The following is a 25,763-nucleotide window of genomic DNA, read 5'->3' on the forward strand; positions in this document are numbered from 1 at the left end:
GGATATACCACCAGCCGTATTACGAGTCCATTATATCCTATGGAACTCGTAATACGGCTGGTGGTATATCTGTCACTTTTGGGGCGGTTTAACACCTCCTCCAAAGTTGTAATCAGGCCCATAGTCCTTTATGCCTTCCATTGGATACATCCAAATAGCCAAACAGAAAGTCAATCAGACTAAAATATACCAGTGGGCTAATCCAAATGTAGGTTTCTGAGCCAAAGAAGTCGGTGGATGAAGAAGGTTGACTGAAAGCCTATTTCTGAATGTATTGAGTATGTTTAGATTACAATAGCAATACAATAGTCATAACTGAGTAAGTACCATTATATGTCAACCTAAACATCAATTCATCTTTATCTTCACTGTCACCACAAGTATCTTGCTTAGAAGTCTATTTAGGATTTTTTGACTGAGCAACACTTCCTGCCTAACAATATCCTTGAATAAAGTGCACATATTATGGTCCTGGACATAACATCTCTTTCAATGAAGCTATGGTTGTATACATGTTCACAAACATCACATTCACCCCAGACTGCAACAAAACATAGATGTGTTGGCTGTGTATTGGGTTCCTCTTCCCCAAAACCACCAGAAGACCATTTTCATTTCCAAGCTAACTAACACTGCCTTCCGATCCTTTAATATGTGGACTCTACACATATCCTCGCCCTCACCACTTCTCCTGAGGATGTCAGAATTCTAGATATTTGCACTAGACTACTGCTATATCAACATCTATTGGTGATAGCACAGTAAACTTCAGCACCAAGAAAACTGTAAATGAGAGCACATTCTTGGAAGGTGGATAATTAGTAGGGATAGGTACCCTCCTACCACTAGCAATAAGTTCAGCAACCCAATGTTAGGTCCAGTCAAGGTCACAAAACATCAGCCCCTGGCTCAACCCCTGGTAGTTGACAACAAGCAGGTAGGCTTAAATTACGAAACAGGTATGTAAAGCATTTAAATACACCAACACAGTGAATAACTAAGACACAACACACAATAAAAATCCTACAACAATCTGTAAAAATAGAAAATATTTTTATCTTTAAAATGACACAAACACAACAACAATCCAATTCAGGGAACTGGAGATTTGAATTTTTGAAGATTACATACAAAACTGTGCTTTCCAGTGCTTAGAAATCAACAGTGCCAACCAGGAAGATCTGGTAATGCTAGACCAGAACAAAGACACAACTTGAGGCATACCACGTTGGAGCCCTGCTTGGATACTCTGACCTGAAAGCCTCATTTCAAATTTTACCTTCAGACTGAATAGTTTTTCTGGAACGTTTTCTCTTGTTGTCGGGCAATGCTCCTCTTCAGGCCAGGAACTGATGCAACATCGTCGGCTTGAGTTTCTGCGAAGCCTCAGTCAAATCTTGGAAGTCTCATAGACGGAGAAAAGCTCCGGAGCTTCACCGGGATGAACTTGAAATTTAGGCCAGCATGCGATTTGGCAGCAGCAGCTTGACTCTTGACAATGGGATGGTCACCTTATGGAGCTTTTTCACAAAAGTTCTCCAAAGTTTGCCAAACTTGTGGATATCCTTTCAGAAATTCTCCTTTGGGTCTCAAAGTGTCCAAAACACAAGTCCAAGGGTCTAGTTGCAGTGACATGGTCCTTGGATGTTTGGGACTTCAAGTCCCACAATGCACCTGTCCAAATGCTTAAAAGTATACTGGATGCACTCCAGGCTGGGGACTTATGTGACAGTTGGTGCAGGCAAGCTGTGTTATCCTGTTGCCTGTTGGGAGTCCACTGCTTAGTCCTTTTTGAAGCAAGGAAAAGTCCTTAGGGCTGTTGTTCCAGTGTGCAACAGCAGCAGTCCTTCCAAGTGGAGTCCTTTGGGTTGTAGACCAGGGTTCCCCCTGGGCACTTTTTCTTCTCTTGGTGGTTTCAGGCAGCAGATCTGAGTTGCAATACAGCTCAGACCTATTTATTCAGTCAGCTTGGGGGAAAAACAGGAGGGCACCACTGTCCAATGAGATGCAGGGTGCCATCCAAAAGCATGACAGCTTCCTCCACAGTGTGGCATTTTTTTGTCTCACAAAGCACTGCACTTTAAAATCCAAGATGGATGATTTCTCTCCCATATAGAAAGACCTGGCTAAACCAACCTACTGGTGTGACGCATTTCCATTAACACTCCCCTGCAGATCCTCTGCAAATTCCTTTCCTGGGTCTGCCATCTGTCCGAGGGGTAAAGGAAGAGGAGGTAAGCCTGGCTGGCATTTCTAGCTGTCTGGTCTATTTGAAGTCCAGTTTGATTTACCGTGCCCCCTTCCTGGCATGTGCCCTGCAGCTGCAGAGCCCCCTCCCCGGATAACCTCTGCTCTATGCAGGCCACTTATCACCTCCTCAAAGCAGCCTGGCTAATACTGTTAGGGTTGACCAATCAGAAGAGGCCACTAGCATTCTAGATTTTGGCTTACAGAAAATAAAGTCCCATAACTTCTCTTCTGTGTTAGTTATAATAGATTCAACAGTGGAAAGTTGTTGGATGTATCATTACCAATCTTTTGAGTCCGTGAATGACACATTTAGCTGCTTCCTAGCAATATTTCTGCTTATATGAAATATTCCAATGTTAGCCTACGGAGCTAAGTATCTACAATGGGGAAAATGAATAGGTAGTTTTTCCCTCACCAGGGCATATAAAACACCTTTTATACTGTCCCTGCTTATAGTTACCTGGCAGCCCACCCTTGGGGCACCAAGGGAAACCTTAGGGGTAGCTTATATATACAAATAGGGTAGATTACCACTTTGGAAGTACCATTAATTCCAAATTCAAATGTGCACACATTTTCTTTCTAAAGACAGGCTGCCTTTAAAAATGACAGCAAGGAAAGACAGCAGTGCATAATCCAGTGCAGGAAATCTATTGGACCTCTAAACCTCCCTGCCCTATTATATACTAGGGATGTATAGGTAGTTTGAATCCTCCTTGCACTATTATATACTAGGGACTTGCAGGAGCCTGTCATTGGCAATTGTAATGGTACCACATTACCACTTACCTTTAGATCAGAGCACTGGGCCTGGGCCAGGTTAGCAGAGGCCAGGATACACTCAGGGTCAGTTACCACCAGCATCAGTCTGAAATAATGGGGGTGAACATGCTAAAAGGATGACCTTCTGACACCTAGTGTTTTCCCTGTCTTAACATTTTTGGTAAAAGGCCTATAGTTTGACTGCTGGTTCGGCATCATTAGTAGAAGTGTAATTGCAGCATCAAGCTATTGCTAGAATGCATACTATAAACACAGCAGGAGTTCTTGATCACATTTGGGAAGCCAATCACAAATATAAATTGTGCATAGGCTGATTAACATGCACAGCTATTAGTGGGAGCATAATTTTAACCCACTCTGAGTCTTGCATCGCGAGATGGGTAATTAAGTGCAAATTGTGAATTTGTTTACCAGTACCAAGATGAGCAAACTGGCATTTTGCCCTATTTTCCCCTGAAACCTGCACAGGTTGTACTTCACACAAATTAAAGGGTCAAACAACCATGTTGGGTGCAATTAACACCAAGCTTCTAATCCTATTTAATTTTCTCATTACCTTAATCATATTATGTTAATGTATTCAGGAGATTTTTAAAAGCATAATCATGACAATGTCCTCCTAGCCTAAACTACTATAGTCAGATCTACTTTTATTAAATTCGCAATGAGAAGTCTCATTAGGGCACTCAGTCATCTTATCATCATTAAATCCTTAAACACCTAATGTTTATGCAGAGACAGCTACTGCAATCTAAATTACAGTGTTTATTTCATTTCATTTGACTAGAAAATAATTTTTCATTCAGGCTTTGCTTGATGTATTTTAACATATGTAACTTAAAATGTGGTGCACAAGTCCTCAGAGTGGAGAACTTGTACTTCTTGATTTGTCCTAAACTGACATGGTATCCAAGACTACCAAAAACTGCAATGGTCTTTCATGTCCTTGTCATATAATTAGTTGTACATAAAAGACGACAAGGACTCATGCCAAGTGGTTTTCTGCAGTAACGTCATGCTGTAGAAATGTGTAACATAAAAATGTATATTTGTTTCCTGACACAAAATAGCACTATCAATTAGTCTATCTAAGTGTCTATTAACCTGCACTGAAACATGGGTTGAATTGTCGGTTCCAGAAAAGATGAAAAGCCTTCACCTTACCCTAACTCCTTGTGACAATTGTAGATTTTCCAACCTGACTAAGGGCCTGATTTAGATTTTGGTGGATGGATTACTCCGTCACAATGGTGACGGATATCTCCTCTGCTGAAATCTAAATCCCATAATTTCCTAAGGTGATTACGATCTTGGCGGATGGGATAGAGTAACCTGTCCACCAATATCTAAATCAGTTGCAAAGAGATCAAGTGATGGATGGAATGGTGAACAATGTCAAATATTCACCCCCCGTACAGAGACCTGGGCTTAACTTTGGTTCAAGCTAACCTGGCTGAAGAAGGGTGATACCCTGAAACCGGTTCCAGGAAGATTGTTTCCAGTCCAGGGAGGACCTGGCTTGGCAGTTCAGGCTGGACTGTTCCCATAGGGAACATGGTCAAGAGTGATATGCATATGGCTGGGTCCAAACTGGGGTGGTGTGGAGGAGCAAAAAAATGATGGATTAAACCCAGATCTTTGTGACTGGGGATGAATGTTTGCATTGTTTAGCGTTCCATCTATCATCTTTTTGCTAATATCTAAATCAGGACCTGAATCTCGAAACTGCAAGATGAGATGTACTCCATCTGGGGTTGTTGTGGAGCTGTGCTTACTAGGACTAACCAGAGATGTTCCAATGCTCTGTGCACACCACTTGAACTCCCTCTGCACTGAGGAGTAATAAGGACAATTTGCTCCCTTACTTGGACTGAGGGAATTTGTTTTCCCCGCACAGCTCAGCATACACTACAGATAGTGGTTATTAGAAGAGGATTATTTGGAGTCTGGTAAGGGATTTATTGAGTCTTCCACCTGTTCTGGACCAGACCAGAAGGCCCTAACATGATCCTTTGGCCTCCCAGCCACGCCACGTTTTTGAATTCAAGAAAAATAAATGATAATATGTCAGAGGGCGCCCAATGACCAGAGGTACTTCGACAAGCATTCACTTGTAGTTGCTTTTAATTAACTTGTTTCTGGGGGACTTAGACCATGGAGAAACTTACACAATTCAGCATTAGAATCTTCTGATGAGTGTCATTCTAAATGTTTATCTCTCATGCTTGTTGGAGGTCAAACCCATAAAACATAATCTACAGAGAATTAGGCCCTGATTTAAGGAAAGTGGAGCTGCACCCAGTGCAGCAACACTTTTCTTGCGCCCCTTAGCGCCCCCCTAACGGCACCATTTATTATATGGCGCTCCATGACAGTAGTTAGGGAATTAGCATCACCATTTTTGGTGCTAGTTTGGATCTTTGCAGGATTAGTGTCAAAAATCTGAAGCTAATCCTGCAAAGGCAATTGAGGCCCATTGAAAACAATGGCATGCCTCCTTTTAATGCTTGCTCTAAGCAGGTGTTAAAAATGTAGGAAAAAATGAGGCAAAGAAATCTCTTACATTTCTTTGTGCCATTTCTTCTTTTCCCCTAATGGGGGAACGCCCCTTTGCATACATTATGCCTGGCGCAGGTAAAATGTAGCACAAAGGGTTACAAAGTGGGACAATGCATGCATTGTGCCACTTTGTAAATTTATCTCTGTGATTTTGGCCTCATTGGGGCACATTAGCGTAAAAAAGAAATGACGCTAATGTGGTGCGAAGAGGCACTAGGGGCTCTTAAACTTGCCCTTTAGTATTTTAAAGGTTCATGAAGAATTGAACTCTAATTACTCAGGTGGCACAACTCTCAAAATGTGATTGGGGTTTATTTACCAATAATTGCTTATGCTGGACTTGCTCCTGATTGTAAATAATTCACAGTAGGCATTTTAAACCTACCATCATTGAACTTCTTTGGCTCCCAGTCCAGCAGAGATCACAATTCAAAATAGATGCTCAGTCCACAAACCTCTCTGTGGTCATGCCCCATCATAATTCAGAGCTGCCGTCCATCTACCAAGTCTTATAACTGCTTGAGATCAGTCTCAATGAAAGTGTTATTGGTTCATTCATGTCATATCAAACTATTTTGTGGTTGAGCCTTACAAATACAAGGCTTAACTCTTTAGAACCCCTTAACACTCCTCCTGAGACTCAGTGAGAATTTCTTACATTTCAGAAAAATACTGGAACTCCATCTTTTTCACGCAGCTCACTGACTGTCCATTCCTTACTAGTCACCAAGCATTCTAAACCATCTTTATGTGGTTATTTGTCAAAGAACTGAATATCTCTTATTATACTGTGCCTAAGGCCTTTCCTTCTACTTATCATGACATGAAAGCACCCATAACATGAGGTAAACTATGTGGGAATGCTAAAGTTGCAGGCCTCTCTTCCATTGATCACTTTTTGGGAACACAAAGCTTGGACCTTTTTATGTGGACTGTATTCTTGCTGCCTCTTCCTAGGGCATTCTGAGGTGGTATTTATGCAGTGTGCTGCTCCTTAAAAAAACATACAAATAAATGAATGAATAAATAATTAAATAAATAGTATTGTTAGGGGAGTAATTTGTCTTGCTTGCAGTGCTCGTCATTGGAGGAAATGTTATGTTGAGAACCTGTGATAAGTACTTGTAGAGAGTGACTGATTCCCCAGTCCAGTCTCCCTTGGATCCAGCCTATGTTGTTCTTAACAAATGACAACTGTATCAAAGTCACCTTTTTTGTGTTGTCTCCCCCGATTTTTCACCTATTTCTGGACCCTATTTTGATGGTAATAGGATTAGGCCGGGGCATAGTTCACGGATTGCTAAAAAAACCTGCAGAGATTCTCGGAGTTCCGCGAGCGGTGGAGTTTGGTTAGGTTGTTTGCACTGATTTTCAGCGCCAGGAGTTTCTCTCACGCTGTGAAATCAGTGCAAATTATATCACGCGGAGCACCAGAGATGCTAACTTCTTTCTGCCCCTTGAGTAGATTTCTTACTCAAGTGGCAGCTTCTTCAACGCGAGCAGCAGCTTTCTCAACACAGGCGTTCATGACCTGCTGCAAGTGGCTGCGTTCAGAAATCTCACTTGTCAACTGAGCAAGAGAAAAAACTCAGCTTTGCGTCTCTTCGAGGAGTTTTTCAGAACTCTGCGTAGAGCGTGGAGTGGGCAAAACTCTCTCTTTAAAATGGTATCCTAATATTGGTTTCACCATTTTGGAATATTTCATTCTCTGGTAAGGCCATTGTAATATGGCAGAAAATGTACACCGGTTCATTATTAGGTGGGCTCCATTACATGACACAGTAATGTCAGTCCAATCTTTACATGTGAACTTCAAAAGAAAATGTATCATTAAAGTATAAAAAAAGGAATCTTGTCTACCCTTTCATCCTCCCAACCAGGTACAATTTCATGGGTGTGCTTCAGAGACATATTCCAGTTGAAGTTAACTATTAGTAGTACTATAAATTCTAGTGCTTACTTTTCTATTGATGGTTAAGCCTCAAACGTGTATCTGTAACATTTTGGCCTACATTCTGAGTCTTGTCAGAATTCTATTTCAGCTGAAATCGGAGAATTCTATTTCAGCTGAAATTTGGAACAAAACTGGATAATACGTGGCCTGGTATTTCTGGGTACATATCCAATTGCATAAAATAGGTGACTATATTCCTGTAAAAGGGCCCATAATCTCTATAAAAACATGTACAAAGTCTGCACTCTGTGGCTCTTTTTCATCTTGCCTCTCTGCACCTCTCCTTCACCAACTTCACCACTGTTTATCTGCTCGCATCCCTCTAGCTCTCTGCCCATTTCTTTATACCTCACAACTCAATCTCTCACAGCTGTTTTCGCCCAACTCTCTTCCTCACATCGCTACTTCATTTCTCTAACTCACATCTATCACATTCTCATCTCTCTCAACTCCACTTCTCTCTTCATCCACCAAAACACTTGGGGTCAAGTAATGTTGCGCAGTGCAGCAAGTCACCGTACTGTGCTAGGCTGCATCACAGGGAAAGGGCAGGATTGTGCTGCATTTAAAAGAACACCCTCTGGCGCTGTACTCATAGAAAGAGGAATATGTCTCAGGGGACTGTTTGCTTTTTGACATAATGCATCGCACATAGAAAGAGGAATACGTCTCAGGAGACTGTTTTTTGTACAGGAAGGTGCACTTTCCTGCACAAAACCAATCCTCCTTACAATGGAAGCACCCTTACACTATGGTGAACGGTGCCTGCATCTGCGTGCAGAATGCAGCACTTATAGAAAGAGGAAGTAACAAGGAGAAATAAAAACATTTCTCCTTGTTACAAAATCCACAGATGTTGCTTGGGAACACCTAGGAAGTACTCATGGAAAGCCCCTCTGGGGCAGATTAAGACATCACATCTATTTTTGCCACGTTGCCTTACTCTAGATTTATGAAGGAACTCAGTGCCATGCAAGGTGGTCTTGTCTAGCTTCATAAATCTCATTTTGTGCTTGCGTCACACTTGCACCACATTGTGTGGAAGAAGAGCAATGCAAAGGGGCTCATAAGTATGCCCCTCAGGGTCTGATTAACATGTACTTTTTTTTGGTATTCACAAAATATACGTTAATAGCAAGGTTACTAAAGCAGAGACACCACAGTTGGGGCAGATAACTCCACGCATAAAAAGATAGGTCAGGTCTATGTTTTGACCTCTGACCTGCCTTTGGTCAGGAGATCGCTCCCCCACATCCGCAGCACCACCTAGCTGTACCCGTGTCCTTGACCCCCGCCCACACGGCTGTGCGCCTGTTCGAGGCCCTCCTCCACCCGCAGGCATCCGCCTGCGCCTCATCCCTGGTGTCTAGTGGGCTTGGCAAGCGTCGCTAGACTTGTGCATTGTGCCATTTCGTTATTGTGACTTGTTTTTCTGTGCCTTGATTTATTGTACAGTTTATTCATCCGTTTTCCTTTTGTGACTTTTTCCTGGTTTTTCTGCCTGCTTTTGCCCCTTGTGCGCTCCCCTTGCCGGCTCTCTCTGAGCCGCTTCCCCGCCGCTGCCTACCTGCGGCCCTGCCCCCCTCGCGCCCCCATTCGCTGCTCCCTCCCGCCTCCCAGCTGCTCCTCCCTCCCCCCTACCTTCTTAATGGCGGTCGCTGCGCGTCGAGGGTGAGTGACCTCTGACCTGCCTTTGGTCAGGAGATCGCTCCCCACGTCCGCAGCACCACCTAGCTGTGCCCGTGTCCTTGACCCCCGCCCACGCGGCTGTGCACGTGTTCGAGGCCCTCCTCCATCCGCAGGCATCCGCCTGCGCCTCATCCGCCTGCGCCTCATCCCTGGTGTCTAGTGGGCTTGGTAAGCGTCGCTAGACTTGTGCATTGTGCCGTTTAAGCTCTGGGACCTGCTCGACTCCACCGCCCCAGACGTAGCCTTCCTGACCGAAACCTGGTGGAACAACTCCTCAGTGCCCGACATCGCAATAGCCATCCCGGACGGCTACAAGATCATCCAAAGGGATCACACCAACGGAATCGGAGGAGGAATAGCCATCGCCCACAAATCCACCCTCAAAGTCTACACCCACACAGACGACACTCTCAAGACCCTCAACACCCTCAGACCGCCGAACATCTACACTTCCGTATCCACACCGACCTCAACACCACTCTCAGAGGAACACTCATCTACAGACCTCCCGGACCATGAGCACCATTCAGCGAATCCATCACCGACCTCACCAGCACCCACCCACTCACATCAACGGACTACATCCTCCTCGGGACCTAAATTTCCACCTGGAGAACAACAACGACATCAACTCCACAACTCTGATCGACAACCTCACCAACCACGGCCTCAGACAACTCATCAACACACCCACCTACATCGCCAACCACACGCTTGATCCCATCTTCTCCTCAAGCACCAACGTCACCTTCAACCATACCACAAACTCCACTGGACCGACCACCACTGTATCCACTTCACTTACAAGAAACATACCGAACACCACCGCACCCAACAACCACCCCGCCGATGCTGGAGCAAAGTTACCGAAGACCAGCTTACCAACACCCTCACCCAGAACAGAACCCACCCTCCGACCCCACCGACCCAGACACCGCCACCCACAACCTCACACTGTGGATCAGTAACTGCGCCAATAACTTTGCGCCACTCTAGAAACCCACCGACAACCAAGCCAGAAGAAAAGCCACCTGGTGCACCAACGAGCTCCTAAACTCCAAGCGCGACTGCCAGAAACTAAAAAAGGAATGGCTCCTCGAACGCACACCTGACAGCCTCACAGCCCACAAGGACGCCACCCACAAGCATCACCAACTCATCAGACAAGCCAAACGATCCCACTTCAAAGACCGCCTGGACAACAACGCACACAACAGCAAAGAGCTCTTCAGCATCGTGAAAGAACTCTCCAACCCCAGCGCCAACGTCAACGACATCCCACCATCCCAAGAACTCTGCGACGCGCTGTCCACCTTTTTCCACCGGAAGATCATCAACATCCACGACAGCTTCAACGCCACACCCACGCCAGACCCCCCCCCCCCGAAAGCTCCACCTGTGCAAACCGCCTGACCTCCTGGACCAACGACACAGAGACACGCAAGATCATGAACTCCATCCACTCAGGATCTCCGGCAGACCCTTGTCCCCACCACGTATACAACAAAGCCGACTCTACCATCACCCCCCAACTACGGAAGATCATCAACATCTCCTTCGAAACAGCGACATTTTTGGAAAGTTGGAAGCACGCCGAAATTCGCGCCCTCCTCAAGAAGCCCAAAGCAGACCCCAACGACCTCAACAATTTCCGACCGATCTCCTTACTCCCTTTCCCAGCGAAGGTCATTGAAAAAATCGTCAACACACAACTAACCAGCCACCTCGAAGACAACGACATCCTGGACCCCTCCTAGTCCGGCTTCAGACGAAACCACAGCACTGAGACCAACCTTCTCCCCGCCACAGACGACATCAGGCGCCAAATGGACAACGGCGAAACATCAGCCCTCATCCTCCTGGATCTATCTGCCGCCTTCGACACAGTCTGCCACCGCACCCTGAAAACACGCCTCACCGAAACCGGAATTCAAGGAAAAGCCCTCAGCTGGATCATCTCATTCCTCTCCGACAGAACCCAGAGAGTCTGCCTCCCCCCCTTCCGCTCCGAAGCCACCGACATCATCTGCGGCGTACCCGAAGGATCATCCCTCAGCCCGATGCTGTTCAAGATCTACATGGCCCCCCTCGCACAAGTGGCCCGGCAACACAACCTCAACATTCTCTCCTACGCTGACGACACCCAGCTCACCCTCTCCTCACCAAGGACCCGCGCACCGCCAAAACCAACCTCCACAAGGGAATGAAATCCATCGCCGAATGGATGAGAAGCAGCCGTCTGAAAGTGAATTCGGACAAGACGGAGGTCCTCATCCTTGGACCCACCCCCTCCGCCTGGGACGACTCCTAGTGGCCTACCTCACTAGCAACCCCACCGACACCGACCGACCACGCACGCAACCTGGGCTTCGTCCTCGACTCCTCCCTCACCATGTCTAGACAGGTCAACGCAGTTTCCTCCTCCTGCTACAACACACTCTGCATGCTCCGTAGGATCTACAAGTGGATCCCGACAGAAACAAGAAGAACGGTGAGACAGGCCCTCGTCAGCAGCAGGCTAGACTACAGCAGCGCACTCTACACAGGCATCCCAGCAAAAGACCTACGATGCCTCCAATGCATCCAAAACGCCTCTGTCCGGCTGATCCTCGACGTACCCCGCTGCAGCCACATCTCCCACCACCTGAGAAACCTTCACTGGCTCCCCATGGACAAGAGGATCACTTTCAAGCTTCCTACCCACGCTCACAAAGCACTCCACGACACCGGACCAGCCTACCTGAACAACAGACTCAGCTTCTACACCCCCACCCGTCAGCTCTGCTCCGCAAACCTCACCCTCGCCGTTGTTCCCCGCATCCAACGAAAGACCTCCGGCGGCAGATCCTTCTCATACCTCGCTGCCAAGACCTGGAACACCCTCCCTACGAACATGCTACAGACCCAATCCTACTCACCTTCAGAAAACTCCTCAAGTCCTGGCTCTTCGATCAGTAACAGCAGCTTCCCCCCCCCCCCCAGCGCCTTGGAACCCTCACGGGTACATAGAGCGCTTTATAAATACAATGAATGATTGATTGATTTGTGTGCGGAGTTCTCCATCCTGACTGCAGAGTCCCTGCTGTTGTAATCTTATTATTAACTTGTAGTTTGTGAATAAAAAGGAAATTAAACATATACAAAAGTTTACCTTTGTGAAAAAGACCCCCAGATGACCTCACCATTCATCCACAACCCCACTTCTACCCATCTATACTCTTTATATCTCTCTTCCCTCTAATTCTCAATACATGACACATTAATTGTTACCTCTTTTGCTCTATTTCTTCCTCTTTGTCTTTGTATATCATTACTCTTTTCATCCCTCTCTGCGTCTCCTTTTCTGTTTCACCCTCTGTACCTCACCACTCTACCTCTCTTTACACAGATCTCTATCTTACCTTTCTACCTTTTCCTCTCTTTATACCTGTAGGAAAGTGGAGTATGATGTGTTGTGGAGGTTAGTCTTCACCATGTAATACTCTCACAATACCCCAGAGATGGTTCTTTGATTCACACTAGTAAATCCTTGGGTCAGTCCTTGTAGAGTGTCAAAGAGCATTCAAGCTTCACTTAGAGGAACATGTGTTAAGCATTTCAGAGCACCAATTTGGACTACTTGGAGGTCAAGTTACTGGGAACCCTTGCAAGGTTAAGGTTGTGAAGGTCTTGGGACTAGGCCACAGCAGTGAGTTCACTTCTACCTGGTCTGTGGTGTCCAGGTGCAGAGTTATCCCTGGTGGTGACGGGACCACTGGTGGTGGTTTCACCACTTACACGACTGTGCTGACCAAGGGATGCAAAATCTCATCTGGTTTGCAGGCTACACAATGTGCCCTGCATGTGCAGCATCGAGTGTGGGGGTTAGTTACAGGGCTGGTTACCAACAGGCTTTGGCAGCAGTAAGGTGCAGAAATACTTTGAGAACTTCAAAGGGTCTGGTGGCGTGATGTAGTGGTCTGAAACTTGGAGGCAGGCAAGACTACAACTCCCAGAAGACACTGGACCACCTGGCAATCAGCGATCCCACAGCGGGCCCGATAGCCAGTGAAACTTCGGATCCTGAAAGTTTTTTCAACTGTAGTTTGCAGGGTACTAGTACCACTAGTCCAGGGGAGTCTGAGGGTGCTTCAGGCTTCCACAAGGGTCCCCCTGTTCAGGAGGGTTGAGTTTGAGGATGAGGGTCGTTCGAGCAGTTCCCAGTATGTTGCCTCAGGGACAGTGTACAGCTCTTTTGCCTTGGGCAGTGGGCAAAGTCCAGATGTCAGTGATGCAGAGCTCCTCCTGGTTCTTCTTCAAAGTTGTTTGATCAGAACTGAAGTTCTGGTGTCAGGGGTGTCCCTTAAATCCTGGAATTAGGTGAGTTAAGGGTGTGCAGACTAGTGGCCAATGGGCAGGTAGCTCCTACAGCTAATTTGCCACTGAGGTGAGCACATCCGGTGCGGTAGGACACCTTTAGGTACCCAGAACCCTCTATTCTGCCACTCCTAAGGTGGCAGAAATCCAAATTTAGTCCACAGACTGGGCTGCGCACCCTAGAGGTGTGGTCAGTGTGCAGCGTGCTGGGGGTGTGCACTGTCATGCATGCCTAATTTCCTGCCTGACCATGAGCAAATGTGCCTGGGGGATGAGAGAGCACTTTTTCCTCCACTGGCGGACAGCACAGGTGGCTATCATGGGCAGTGAAGCCTTTGAAGCTCACCACCCTGATGGCTCTATTCACTAGCCCAGTAGGGGGATGGGAGGTGTGACATCTTTCCTGCCTCAGCCGTTGTCTCTGATTCCTGGGAGTGACCATGCTGCCTAGTAAGAGGTCAGAAATCTGTATTGGTGGTTGAAAATGTGGGGAAAAGCACAGGCTGACCAGCCAAAGCACAAAGAAGGGTGACAAACAGGTGGGCAACCTCTAGAGTGCCACTTGGGTGCATGCTAGCTGTCTCTCAACACCAGATTTGTGTTTGGGCAGAGAAAGCAAGTTGATTGACACCAAACCTGACATATCTAGGAGGAACCATAATGGAGCAAGCAGCCAGGGTCTGCCCAGGCTTACGTCCCATGTTATCCTATGGACCGGCCTGCACTCTACAGCACCTTCATGGAAAGGACACTATAGAGACATATAAGCTAGAGCTTACATGTCAGCACCTTAAATATAATGCACCCTGCCTCCTGGGCTGCAGAGAACTTCCTTAGGGGTGTTTGACATATATGTAAGGCAGTGCATGGGACTGTGCCACCCATGGTGAGGGCACTCTCAACTCAAGACGATTGCACCACTCTGGCAGTCTGCAATGGCAGGCCTGCCATCAGTAATTTGTGTGGGTCACCTAGGGTGGAACAAAGTCATGCCGCAGCCTTGGGGACCCCTTAACAACCTATGCCTTGGGTACTATGGGTACCATTTACAGTGGGCTTACAAGGGTGCAAAGTCTTTGCCAAACAGTGAATTACCAAGTTGACAAATCAATTTAGAGAGAAGCACTGCTTAGCAGGCTTCCGGTAGACTAATAGAATCGTACACATCAGCATGGGACAAAAAGTGGGGAGTGACCATATCGTACGGACCCTCGTATCTCTTCAAGACTACTGGATTAGGGGCGGCAGCACCTCTGCTTATAGGTGACTGAGTCACTCCTACACCAGTTGGCAACCGTCAGACCAATTCTTCTGGCTCTCTAGCAGCACCTCACCAAAACCCAAATAGTAAAGGTGATTTCTGGCAGCCTAGCGCATGGACTCTGGAAGACTTTCTTAGGAGGAGTCATGTGCAACAAGTCTTACCCTTTTCTCTTGTTAGCAATACGACTCATGGACACACAGGCAAGAAAGAAGATGCAGGATAGTTTTCAAAACATTTATTGAAAAGGCTGCAATCTTCAATAAAATGCTCGAGCTGCAATGATTAGGATAATGACAAGTAACAAAATCATGATTTTGAAAATAAGGGATGTAAATATGAACAGCCCCAACATGTTGCAATAAACATGAATGTGCAAATTTCTCCCTAAAGCATATTTGCTACCCTTAAGAGAGCAAGGCATGATAAACCTTAATCGACCGTTCCTTGTCTATGAGAAATGCCCCAACCCCGTTAACTTAGGTCAAAGTCTGCCTCCAGTCTCCAAATCAGGCTTCATAGAGACACAAAGGCTGAGGTCTGCTGCAAAGTGACGTGTAGTATAGATGGAACATCCTCGGTGGAACCCCCTCTAATGGCCTTGGTCTCACAAGGTGCATTTATAAGGCACATGTTAATGTTCTTGCAAATATCCTGATGTGGGTATGTACCTGAAGGCTATATCGTGTGCACAAACTTGAATAGGCAATATCATAACAAATGCCTGACATGTTCACATTCTGTTCTTTGTTAAGATAAAGCAAAAGAACATGATGACAATCTAATGCGTACATTATTGATAATGATGCTTTCACAGAATGGCAACTGATTATGAAATAAAAACATTTTGTTTAAAAATGCTAGCAGTGCTAAAATTATCACATTGAATAATAAAAACAGAGCATGTTATCTATGTAAAAGGGCACATGCCTGCAAGCCAAAGCCAAGCTTAACTCCTGTACCCAGGCAAACTAAAATGGACCCACAACAACTCTACATAAAGGGGGCACTATCCTACAATACCCACCTCTTTTTTAACATCACCCTACATCATCTCTGTCTTTGCTTCTTTCTCTACACCACTCTTTCTCTTTGCTCATGGAGCAAGTTCACACTTCTCTATACTTCCTCTCTTTATTTGAGCTCTTTTCTCTGTACATCTCATCTTTTTGCACACTTCAGCTTTCTCTCCACATTTCTCTGCATCACTAACCTCCTTACCTGAGCTTTGAATGCCTTTCCTTTTCCCCACTCTCTTTCTTTATGTATGTATCTCTCTTTACCTCCACCTCATTTCTCTTTCTACCTTACCTCTCAATCTACCTTCCCATTGTTTTATCGAATGACTCTCTTTCTCTCCCTCCATTTACTTCTCCCACTTTTAGTTTTGTCTCACTGTAAAACTTCATATGTGGTTTTACGTCTTATTCTAGCTCTACCTCCCTCGTTTTATATTTTGTTGCTAAGGCCTCTTTCCCATGCATGGCATTGATTGCACACAAGTATCAAATACGGAGTGGCTTACCCACCTCACCACAGCCCATCCAGCGTTTGTCTCATGCCCCCAGGATCCTCCTAGCGGTCCGCATCCATGCCATCATTACTTTCAAAGCAGACCCCTGTGCTTGTATGTATCTTTCCACAACACTTCCCACCTGTCTGACAACACCATCCCTTCCAAATCCTTTTCCCACTTAGCCATTTACTTCAATTTTGTATTGTTTTGGGGGTGTTTAGCATTGTGTATATAATAGAAACCCATCACTTCATGCACATGTGAGATGCCAACTCTTCTCCCTCTGTTAGAAAACGTGTTTTTTCATTTCTGGCTGCTTCACGTACTGACAAGTCTGATAGTAGCATAAACAATTGGTCTCTGGTATCCCAAAGTCTTGTTTGCACCTGCTCAGTGCTTTGCAAGTCCACAGCCCCAGTGGAGTACTTTTTATATGGCTATAATATACATTTTCAGGTATCCCTGATGGTCATTGTCTCTTGGAGCTCCTAAAATGTTTACCGACACCCTGTAAGCCTTTCCCCTGTCACATCAAGTGGATCAAGGCCCTCATGTATTTCGAGCAGTGCTTGGAATACAAGCATCAGCCTTCGTAGTATATTCAACCGTTAGCACCTCAGATTCTTTTTTATCTCTTGAGACACTGCAGGTATATTTGCAGAATACTAGGCAGCAAATGAGGCTGTCAAATCTATCTCCAGATTGCAGAGTGTCCCATCAGTGATCTTGAAAGGCACCCTAGCACACATCTCCAATATCTCCCTTCCAGAATAGCCCATATGAAGGAGCTCTAACTTGTGTTGATTTATTTTATATCTAAAGTCTCTTCCATAGTTCTTCAGCACTATCACTGATAGCATAATGTCATAGGCAAAACAGATATTTTATGGTCTATCTCTTTAATGTTGTTGTCTGCCATAATTGTATCGCCAGAGATTCTATGCACATATAGCAGAGTCTCATTTTGTGTACTTATTGTGTCACCTTAAGTGGGACAGGTATGCCCAGACTTGGGTCACATGCACACTGTCTAGTAGAACCAAGGCTGATCAGTCCATAACTAGGGAAAACTAGTCCTGTGTTGCATGTGTTCCGGTTCAGGGAGGGCCCAACTTGGAAGTTTGGGCTGGAATGTTGCTGCTGGGGCAGGGGGAAGACTGATTTTCATACAGCTGGGTTCAAACTGAGATGCATGGTGTGTAGAATAACAATGGATTGGGATGCTGCCCGAGAGATTACAAGTGGTTGAGATAATTCAACCATTCCATCATCACTGTTTTTTATAACTTTAGAGTTTGAAGCAATACCTTGAGACACCTCCTATGTTTGCTATTGATTTTGGCCTTCCATAACTCACCCGAAACTGTTAATAAAGGGATCTTCCCAGTCTGAATCTTCCATTACCCACTTCATGAAAGTCAAGTCTACTCTGCCAAAGGCGTTTTTGGTATCTTTTGCAAGCATGGCTGATTTCACTTTGAGTTTTGCCATTTGGGCAAGGAAGACAGCTCTGGACATTATCAGAAGTATAACTGACTGCCACAAAGGCTGATTCATCCTTGTGTATAAAGTTTGGTATGAGAGCCAACACATGGTTGGCCGGAACCTTTACACAAATATTTATATATGGGTTCAGCAGACTGATCAGCCTGTAGGTCAAACATTCCATTAGATCTTACTCCAGTTTGGGCAGTACAACAATGCTGATATCCTCCACAGAAGCCATCAGCCCTCTGGCATCCAGAAAAGAGTTCATCACTCTTTTAGGCTTGGAAGAAGAGGCAATGTAGAATTGCCCCCTAAACCTACCAGGGGCTTTCTCTGGTTTAAAGCCTTTATTTGCCCCTTGTGGTGATGGAGGGGAGGGGAGTGCAAGAAATCTGGAGCATCAGTACTGATGCACACAGGTCATCTCTTTGCTGCCCTGGCTCCAGACATCTACATGGGTTATGCATCTCTTTGTGTGGGGACAGACACAGCCCTATTCAGGTGCAAGTGTAAGCTCCTCCCTCCCATCTAGCTCAGGAAGGCCCATCAGCATGGTGATGAGCCATTAGGATGTTAGTGGCACACCTCAGCATCTTCTGTGTGTGACTGTCTAGAGGGAATGCACAAAGCCCATCTGTCACCCAACCCAGATGTGTATTATTTGCAGAAAGCAGGAACACAGAGCTTAAGAGATGAAAAATGCCAACTTTCTAAAAGTGGCATTTTTAAAGTTATAATCATAAATTCAACTTTACCATTAAAGAAGTGTATGGGAGGAGATATGTTAAGGGTACCCTTCCCGTATTCCCCTCCTCTTACCTGATGTACACAGAGATAGCTGCTCCTCTCCTCCCTCAGACTGCTGCGAATGCACAGGAAAAGAAACACACTGTTACTCACCTCACAACAGGCAGGGATCTCTCAACACCAGATATTGAACACAAACCAGTTCTTTCAGGAGGAGAGGGGCAGGATCCCATCAGAGGAAGAAACAGCTGATTGGCTACACAGGACGTCAAAAACTTCCGGGTGTCCTATGGAAGCAGAGTGCATCAACCAGGAGATGGAGAGTCAATGATGAGGAAACCTGGAATCAGAGAGAGAAGATGTCAGGAAGAGCCCCGCTCAGGAAGAGGCTGAAGGGATCGCCAAGGACTGTGGGATGGAGAAAGTCCCAGAGAGCTGGTTGGAGGATATGGGATGCAGCAGCCGGCAATGCGGTGAGTGAGCCGGGACAGAGGTGATCAGTAAGGGAAGGAAGGGCTATTGATTTATTTCAACAGGTCTTAGTGTTTTGGTTGATTGGTTACTTTGAGGATTATTGAACAAGCCTGAAAGACAGAGAGGGAACTCCCATATACTACACAAATGAGGCCAAGATAATGCCTGCGATTAGTGTCTTTTGTTCTTTCATTTTGGGGCACTTTGAGTACTTATTCTATTTTCTTTCTTTCTTTTTATTCTTTTCACAGACAGCATTAAGCACGGGTGGCAGTTTCCTTTCGTGAATTCGTCCTAAGAACATTATGATTATGTTCTGAAGAAAGGATGACAAAAAGGGCCCATAAACTGCACAAACACATGGGTGTTTCGTGATGGATTAAAAACCATAGGCATAAACAGAATACTTACCACATTGTCTGACTTCTATTGGAGGGTCCTGGCGGCAGAGACCATCTTCCGAGCCATAAAAGAAAGAAAAGAAGTACATTACTACACCTGTCAAGTCACCCAGGATGAACACCGAAGTGTAGCCCTGAACTTTTTGGACCCGGCCTTATTTTGTTTTCATCTAAAAATCACAGTTTTATATCAGATTTTTCATTAAATAGCCAAAACTCAAACATTCACAAAACCTCCGAGGCCATATTTTCACCCTTCCCTCTCACAAGATAATTTATTATTACAGGTCCACAGGTACCAAACACGACTGTCCTACTCCTTCTCAATCAGTACTTACCCTTAATAAAAATATTAAGTAGTCTCCAATGTTATCCTGCAAAAGGGGTAAGCCTCAGAGTAGTGGAAAATGAATTTGGGAGTTTTTTACTAGCAGGACATATAAAACTAAAAGGTATATGCCCTGCCATTTACTTACACTTCACCCTGCCCTATGGGCCACCTACAATCTACCCCAGGGGCATCTTATGTGTAATAAAAGGGAAGCTTAAGGCTTTGGCAAGGGGTTTCAAATGCCAAGTTGGCATGGCGGTTTAAAACTGTACATACAGGCTCAGCAGTAGCAGGCATGAGACATGTTTCAAGAGTTACTTAAGTGGGTTGCACAATAAGTGCTGCAGGCTCACTAGTATCCTTTAATTTACAAACCCTTGGCACATATAGTGCACTTTACTAGTGACTGACTTACAAGTAACTTAAATATGCCAGTTGTGGAGACATCAATGTTGCAGTGTTTTAGGGGAATAAGCACATGCACTTTCAGCACTGATTTGCAAGGGTTAAGTGCCCAGAGTCATAAGGCCAACACAAACAGAGCAGCAAAAAGGAGGCAAGGTAGGCACAATGTTTTAGGAAGACCACCCTAAGGCTTAGGAGTCTAACTGCTTCCACCACTCAAGATCCTATTTGATCCATATCATGTAATAGAGTTGCTAGTGTTTTCTTGGAGATTCTTTTTTGTGCCCTTAATTTCTTGTTTTAGGTTTTCTGCCACTCGTTCTCTACATCTTCAAGGCTGATCTTTAGATCTTCTTTTATTTGGACAGCATCATATTTCTTGGACGCCATCTTAGGTTTCACTCAAGGAGGTAGCATTCCTTATTCTGCAGCTGAGGATAAAATTGGTTTTCCAGTAGGGGTCAATGTCTCTGCGCAGTGACTCTCTGTCCCTTTTTTGTACTCCACCAACTCCCATTTTCGGAATTATCACAGTGAAAGATCACTGTTTAGCAAGAGAAATAAACACACAAAAAGAGGAAAGGAAAGGGAAAGAAGGGTTGAGAAGTAAGAAGAAAAATCACAGATTTCACCAGATGAAATTGTGAAAATGCTACTTGCAGGGCATTGATTTTGACTTTTGCATCACAAACGTCAATTGTGAATATGGATTTGTTTGTACATGCGAATAGCCAACACGTAGAGCCACAATTTCAAGCACTATGTGCCTATTTTTGATTTATGTCTTTATCCAATAAACATTCACCAAGTCACCTTCACCGTTCCTTTTCTACAATGAGGGCTACAGGCTCACTAACCCGTTTAGTGCAGGCGTCGGTCACTGGCCGACGCCCACACTACCTCCCTGGTGCGCGTCACGACCAGTGGGCGACATCAGAGAGGGTTTTTTTTTTTTTTTAAACCCTGGAGACACGGAAGATCTTCTGTGTCTAACCACACACCCCCAACCTGCCCTTTTGGGACGTGTTGTTTTCCCCATCGGAGCAGGAAGCGGCCGCAAGGTGGTCTTCTATGTAGCTAGCTATATCTATCTATGTATATAGATATATCTATTTATATATAGAGATCTTTTTTGTCAATGCATGTGTGGTTTCCCTGGGGACTGCGATTGGCTCCCAGGAAAACCAGACCCACATATAAAAGTGATCTCTGTATATATACATATATTGATATATATATATATATATATATATATATATATCAACATATGTATATATACATATATATATATATGTATATATATATATATATGTTGATATATATATATATATATATATATATCAACATATGTATATATATATATATATATATATATATATATATATATATATATATATATATATATATATATATATATATATATATATATATATATATATATCTCAAACAAGATTCTTGTAACAATAAAGAAAGGTCAGGACACTTCCAGTGAAATTAAAGCTTTTACTCTCTTACAAATTCTTCCTCCCAACGCGTTTCAGCCGTAGCCTTGTTCAGATATATATATATATATTTGCCACCAGTTGTCTTTCAGTTGCAGCTTGCGTCTTCAAAACAATGCACATACTTCAACTGACGCATTTCAACTGTAGCTTTTAGGCAGCAATAAAAAGGTCAAGTAAGTCTTGTAATTATGTTTCTGCTACATCGGACTTTAGTGCCATAAAGAAGCGCAGAAGGTTTATATGCCTACTGCAAAGAGCAAATCTGTATTTTATGTAAATAGCTGGGTACATTAGTAAAGTCAGCCATTAGCCGCGCTATAATACAAATGAAATGTATGTGCGGGGTTGGGGGTGGCTATGGAGAGATGAAGGGCACTTTTGCTGGGTGGTAATGAGGGAATCCGAGGAGGAGGACATGGAAGTGGGAGCACCAATAATGATTGTTGGACTGGCAGCAGGAGGTGCTAAAGGTTGTGACGAATGGTATGTGACAAGGTGTTTTTTGAGTGTCTTGAAAGAACGTGCTGAATGGGGGAAGAAGCTCAGGTAAGGTGACCTCTACTGTTGCACGTATCACACACACACCAGCAATTTTGTGACTGTCTACGTAGGCTAATGTTTTAGAGCATCAGTATAGCCAGTAGCAGAGATGGCATCTCGTTGGATGAATGCTGCTGGTGCCCTCACTCGGGTTATAGAGGACAGCTCTGACGTAGGATCAGAGACTGAGATAGCAGATACTGAGACAGCATCTGAGGGATGGGACAATTGCGCAGACTCTGGGAGTAATTTTTCAGTCGGAGGAGTCACATTCAATAACTCCTCTTCCAGTAAGTATGAGGAAGGTGATGAGGACAGTCCTGCTGTCCCTTCGCAGGCACAGTCTGTGCAACAGGGCAATAGCGGGTTAGCCCAACCCAGAGAGCAGGTCAATGCGGCTGCAAGCACAGAGAGAGAGTGCTCTCTTGGGAGCTCTCCAATTTAGTTCAGCCCCAAATTGCACTGCCAAAATTGTATTGTGGAGACATCAAAATTATCTATCACAAAACAAACTGTTTTTGTAAGGCAGGCACCTGTGTTTTTGGTCCTTGGCTCAGAGGCCATATAGGGAAAGATACAAAACCCAAACATTTCTGGAAACTAGACATCCGCGGGAGTCCACAGAGGTGTGACTTGTGTGGATTCCCCAAAGTTTTCTTACCCAGAATACCCTGCAAAGCTGAAATGTTGAATAAAAACTCAAATTTTCTTGCATTTCTGTCACACAAACTACAGGAATATGCTGGGATCCACAACATTCCTACCACTCAGTGATTCCTCACCTGTCCTGATAAAAGCACTACCCCACTTGAGTGCCAGTGGCTCGTGCCTGCGTCAGGAATGGATCACACCAGGGTCAACAGTTGCCTCATGTAAGGACCAACATTGACCGCTGTGTGATCTATTCCTGTCTCGGGCACTAGGCCTACCCACACAAGTGAGGTACCATTTATATCATGAGACTTGGGGGAGTGCTGGGTAGAAGGAAATATGTGGCTCCTCTCAGATTCCAGAACTTTCTATCACCGAAATATGATGAAAAAGTGTTTTTTTGGCCATAGTTTGAGGTTTGCAAAGGATTATGGGTAATAGAACCTGGTGAGAGCCCCACAAGTCAGCCCATACTGGATTCCCCTAGGTGTCTAGTTTTCAAAAATGTGCAGGTTTGGTAGGTTTCCCTAGGTGCTGTCTGAGCTAGAGGCCAAAATCCACCGCTAGGCACTTTGCAAAAAACAGCTCTGTTTTCTTTAGGAAAATGTGATGTGTCCACATTGTGTTTTGTGGCATTTTCTGTCACAGGCGCTAGGCCTACCCACACAAGTGAGGTACCATTTTTATTGGGAGACTTGGGGGAATGCTGGGTAGAAGGAAATTTGTGGCTCCTCTCAGATTCCAGAACTTTCTGTCACCGAAATGTGAGGAAAAAGTGTTTTTTTGGCCAAAGTTTGAGGTTTGCAAAGGATTTTGGGTAACAGAACCTGATGAGAGCCCCACAAGTCAGCCTATCCTGGATTCCCCTAGGTGTCTAGTTTTCAACAATGCGCAGGTTTGGTAGGTTTCCCTAGGTGCCGGCTGAGCTAGAGGCCAAAATCTACAGCTAGGCACTTTGCAAAAAATACATCAGATTTCAATGTAAAAATGTGGTGTGTCCATGTTGCCTTTCCTGTCACGAGCATTAGGCCTACCCATGCAAGTGAGGTACAATTATTATCGGGAGACTTGGAGGAACACAGAATAGCACAACAAGTGTTATTGCCCCTTCTCTTTCTCTACATTTTTTCCTTCCAAATATAAGACAGTGCGTAAAAAAGAGGTCTGTTTGAGAAATGCCCTTTAATTCACATGCTAGTAACCACGGAATTCAGAGATGTGCAAATAACCACTGCTTCTCAACACCTTATCTTGTGCCCATTTTGGAAATACAAAGGTTTTCTTGATACCTATTTTTCACTCTTTATATTTCAGCAAATGAATTGCTGGATACCCGGTATAGAATGTAAACCCATTGCAGGGTGCAGCTCATTTTTTGGCTCTGGGTACCTAGGGATCTTGATGAACCTACAAGCCCTATATATTCCTGCAACCAGAAGAGTCCAGCAAACGTAACGGTATATTACTTTAAAAAATCTGACATTGTAGGAAAAAGTTACAGAGTAAAACGTGGAGAAAAGTTTCTTTCAGCTCAATTTCAATATTTTTTTATTTCAGTGTTATTTTCTGTAGGAAAACCTTGTAGGATCTACACAAATGACCCCTTGCTGAATTCAGAATTTTGTCTAAATTTTAGAAAGGCTTCGCTTTCAGGGATCCAGTATTGGTTTCACACCCATTCCTGTCACTAACTGGAAGGAGGCTGAAAGCACCAAAATTAGTAAAAATGGGGTATGTCCCAGTAAAATGCCAAAATTGTGTTGAAAAATGTGGTTTTCCGATTCAAGTCTGCCTGTTCCTGAAAGCAGTTCCTGTTCCTGGAAGATGGTGATTATAGCACCACAAACCCTTTGTTGATGCAATTATCAGGGAAAACCACAAGCCTTCTTCAGCAGCCCTTTTTTCCCACAAAAAAAAAAAAACAATGAAATTTTAGCTGTATTTTGGCTAATTTCTTGGTCTACTCCAGGGGAACCCACAGACTCTGGGTACCTTTAGAATTCCTAGGATGTTGGCAAAAAAGGACGCAAATTTGGCGTGGATAGCTTATGTGGACAAAAAGTTATGAAGGCCTAAGCACAAGCACAAACTACCCCAAAAAGCCAAAAAAGGGCTCAGCCCTGGGGGGGGGAGCATCTAAGAGATTAACCACCGAATTCCCATTACCACATTGCTACAACACATCAAATCAAGCTAGTTTGAGCCTTCAATTGATTTTTTGTGCTCCTGTTTGTGAAAGTTGAATGTATAACACAATGTTGTTTAGCATCACGAGGTCTTGAATTCACTGGAAAGGAGTCATAAATTCAAAGTCGTTCTAAGCTATGTTCCCAAAGTAAGTATTTCCTAAGACCTTGACAATCCTAAAGCTGTACTTCGTAAAACATTTTTCGGACTACATTGATAAACAAGCATTGATAAAACCAGTAGGTCGTACATTTTGGATTTGCCAGTGCCTTCTGCCCAGGCTTTTCAGCATTGCTGATGCTGAACATCATTGACAAAAGAGCTGCATCATGATAATGTGGAGATACACATAGGCATGTGTCAACACACACTTTCGGACATATAGATCTTGATGCTACTGCATCACACTAGTGATGACATGCGTGCACACTTCATGGCGATGCCGCCATTTTGGCAGGGGTGGAGCAGAGCAAGTAAAATCTGCTGCTGAGAGGCGGTCCTAAGAAAACAGGGGCGCTACAGAGGGGGACAGGTTATAAAACATATCTGAGTGGGATGGGGTTCGAAGAAGAAGCAATGATTGCTCGGGGGAGCAGTGATGTGAAATGGGAACCAACATACAGGGGAGTTTCAGCACTGCATGCTGAGCAGTAAGCTGTGATTGAT

The sequence above is a fragment of the Pleurodeles waltl genome, chromosome 2_2, assembly GCF_031143425.1.
Source record: "Pleurodeles waltl isolate 20211129_DDA chromosome 2_2, aPleWal1.hap1.20221129, whole genome shotgun sequence".
NCBI lineage: Eukaryota > Metazoa > Chordata > Amphibia > Caudata > Salamandridae > Pleurodeles > Pleurodeles waltl.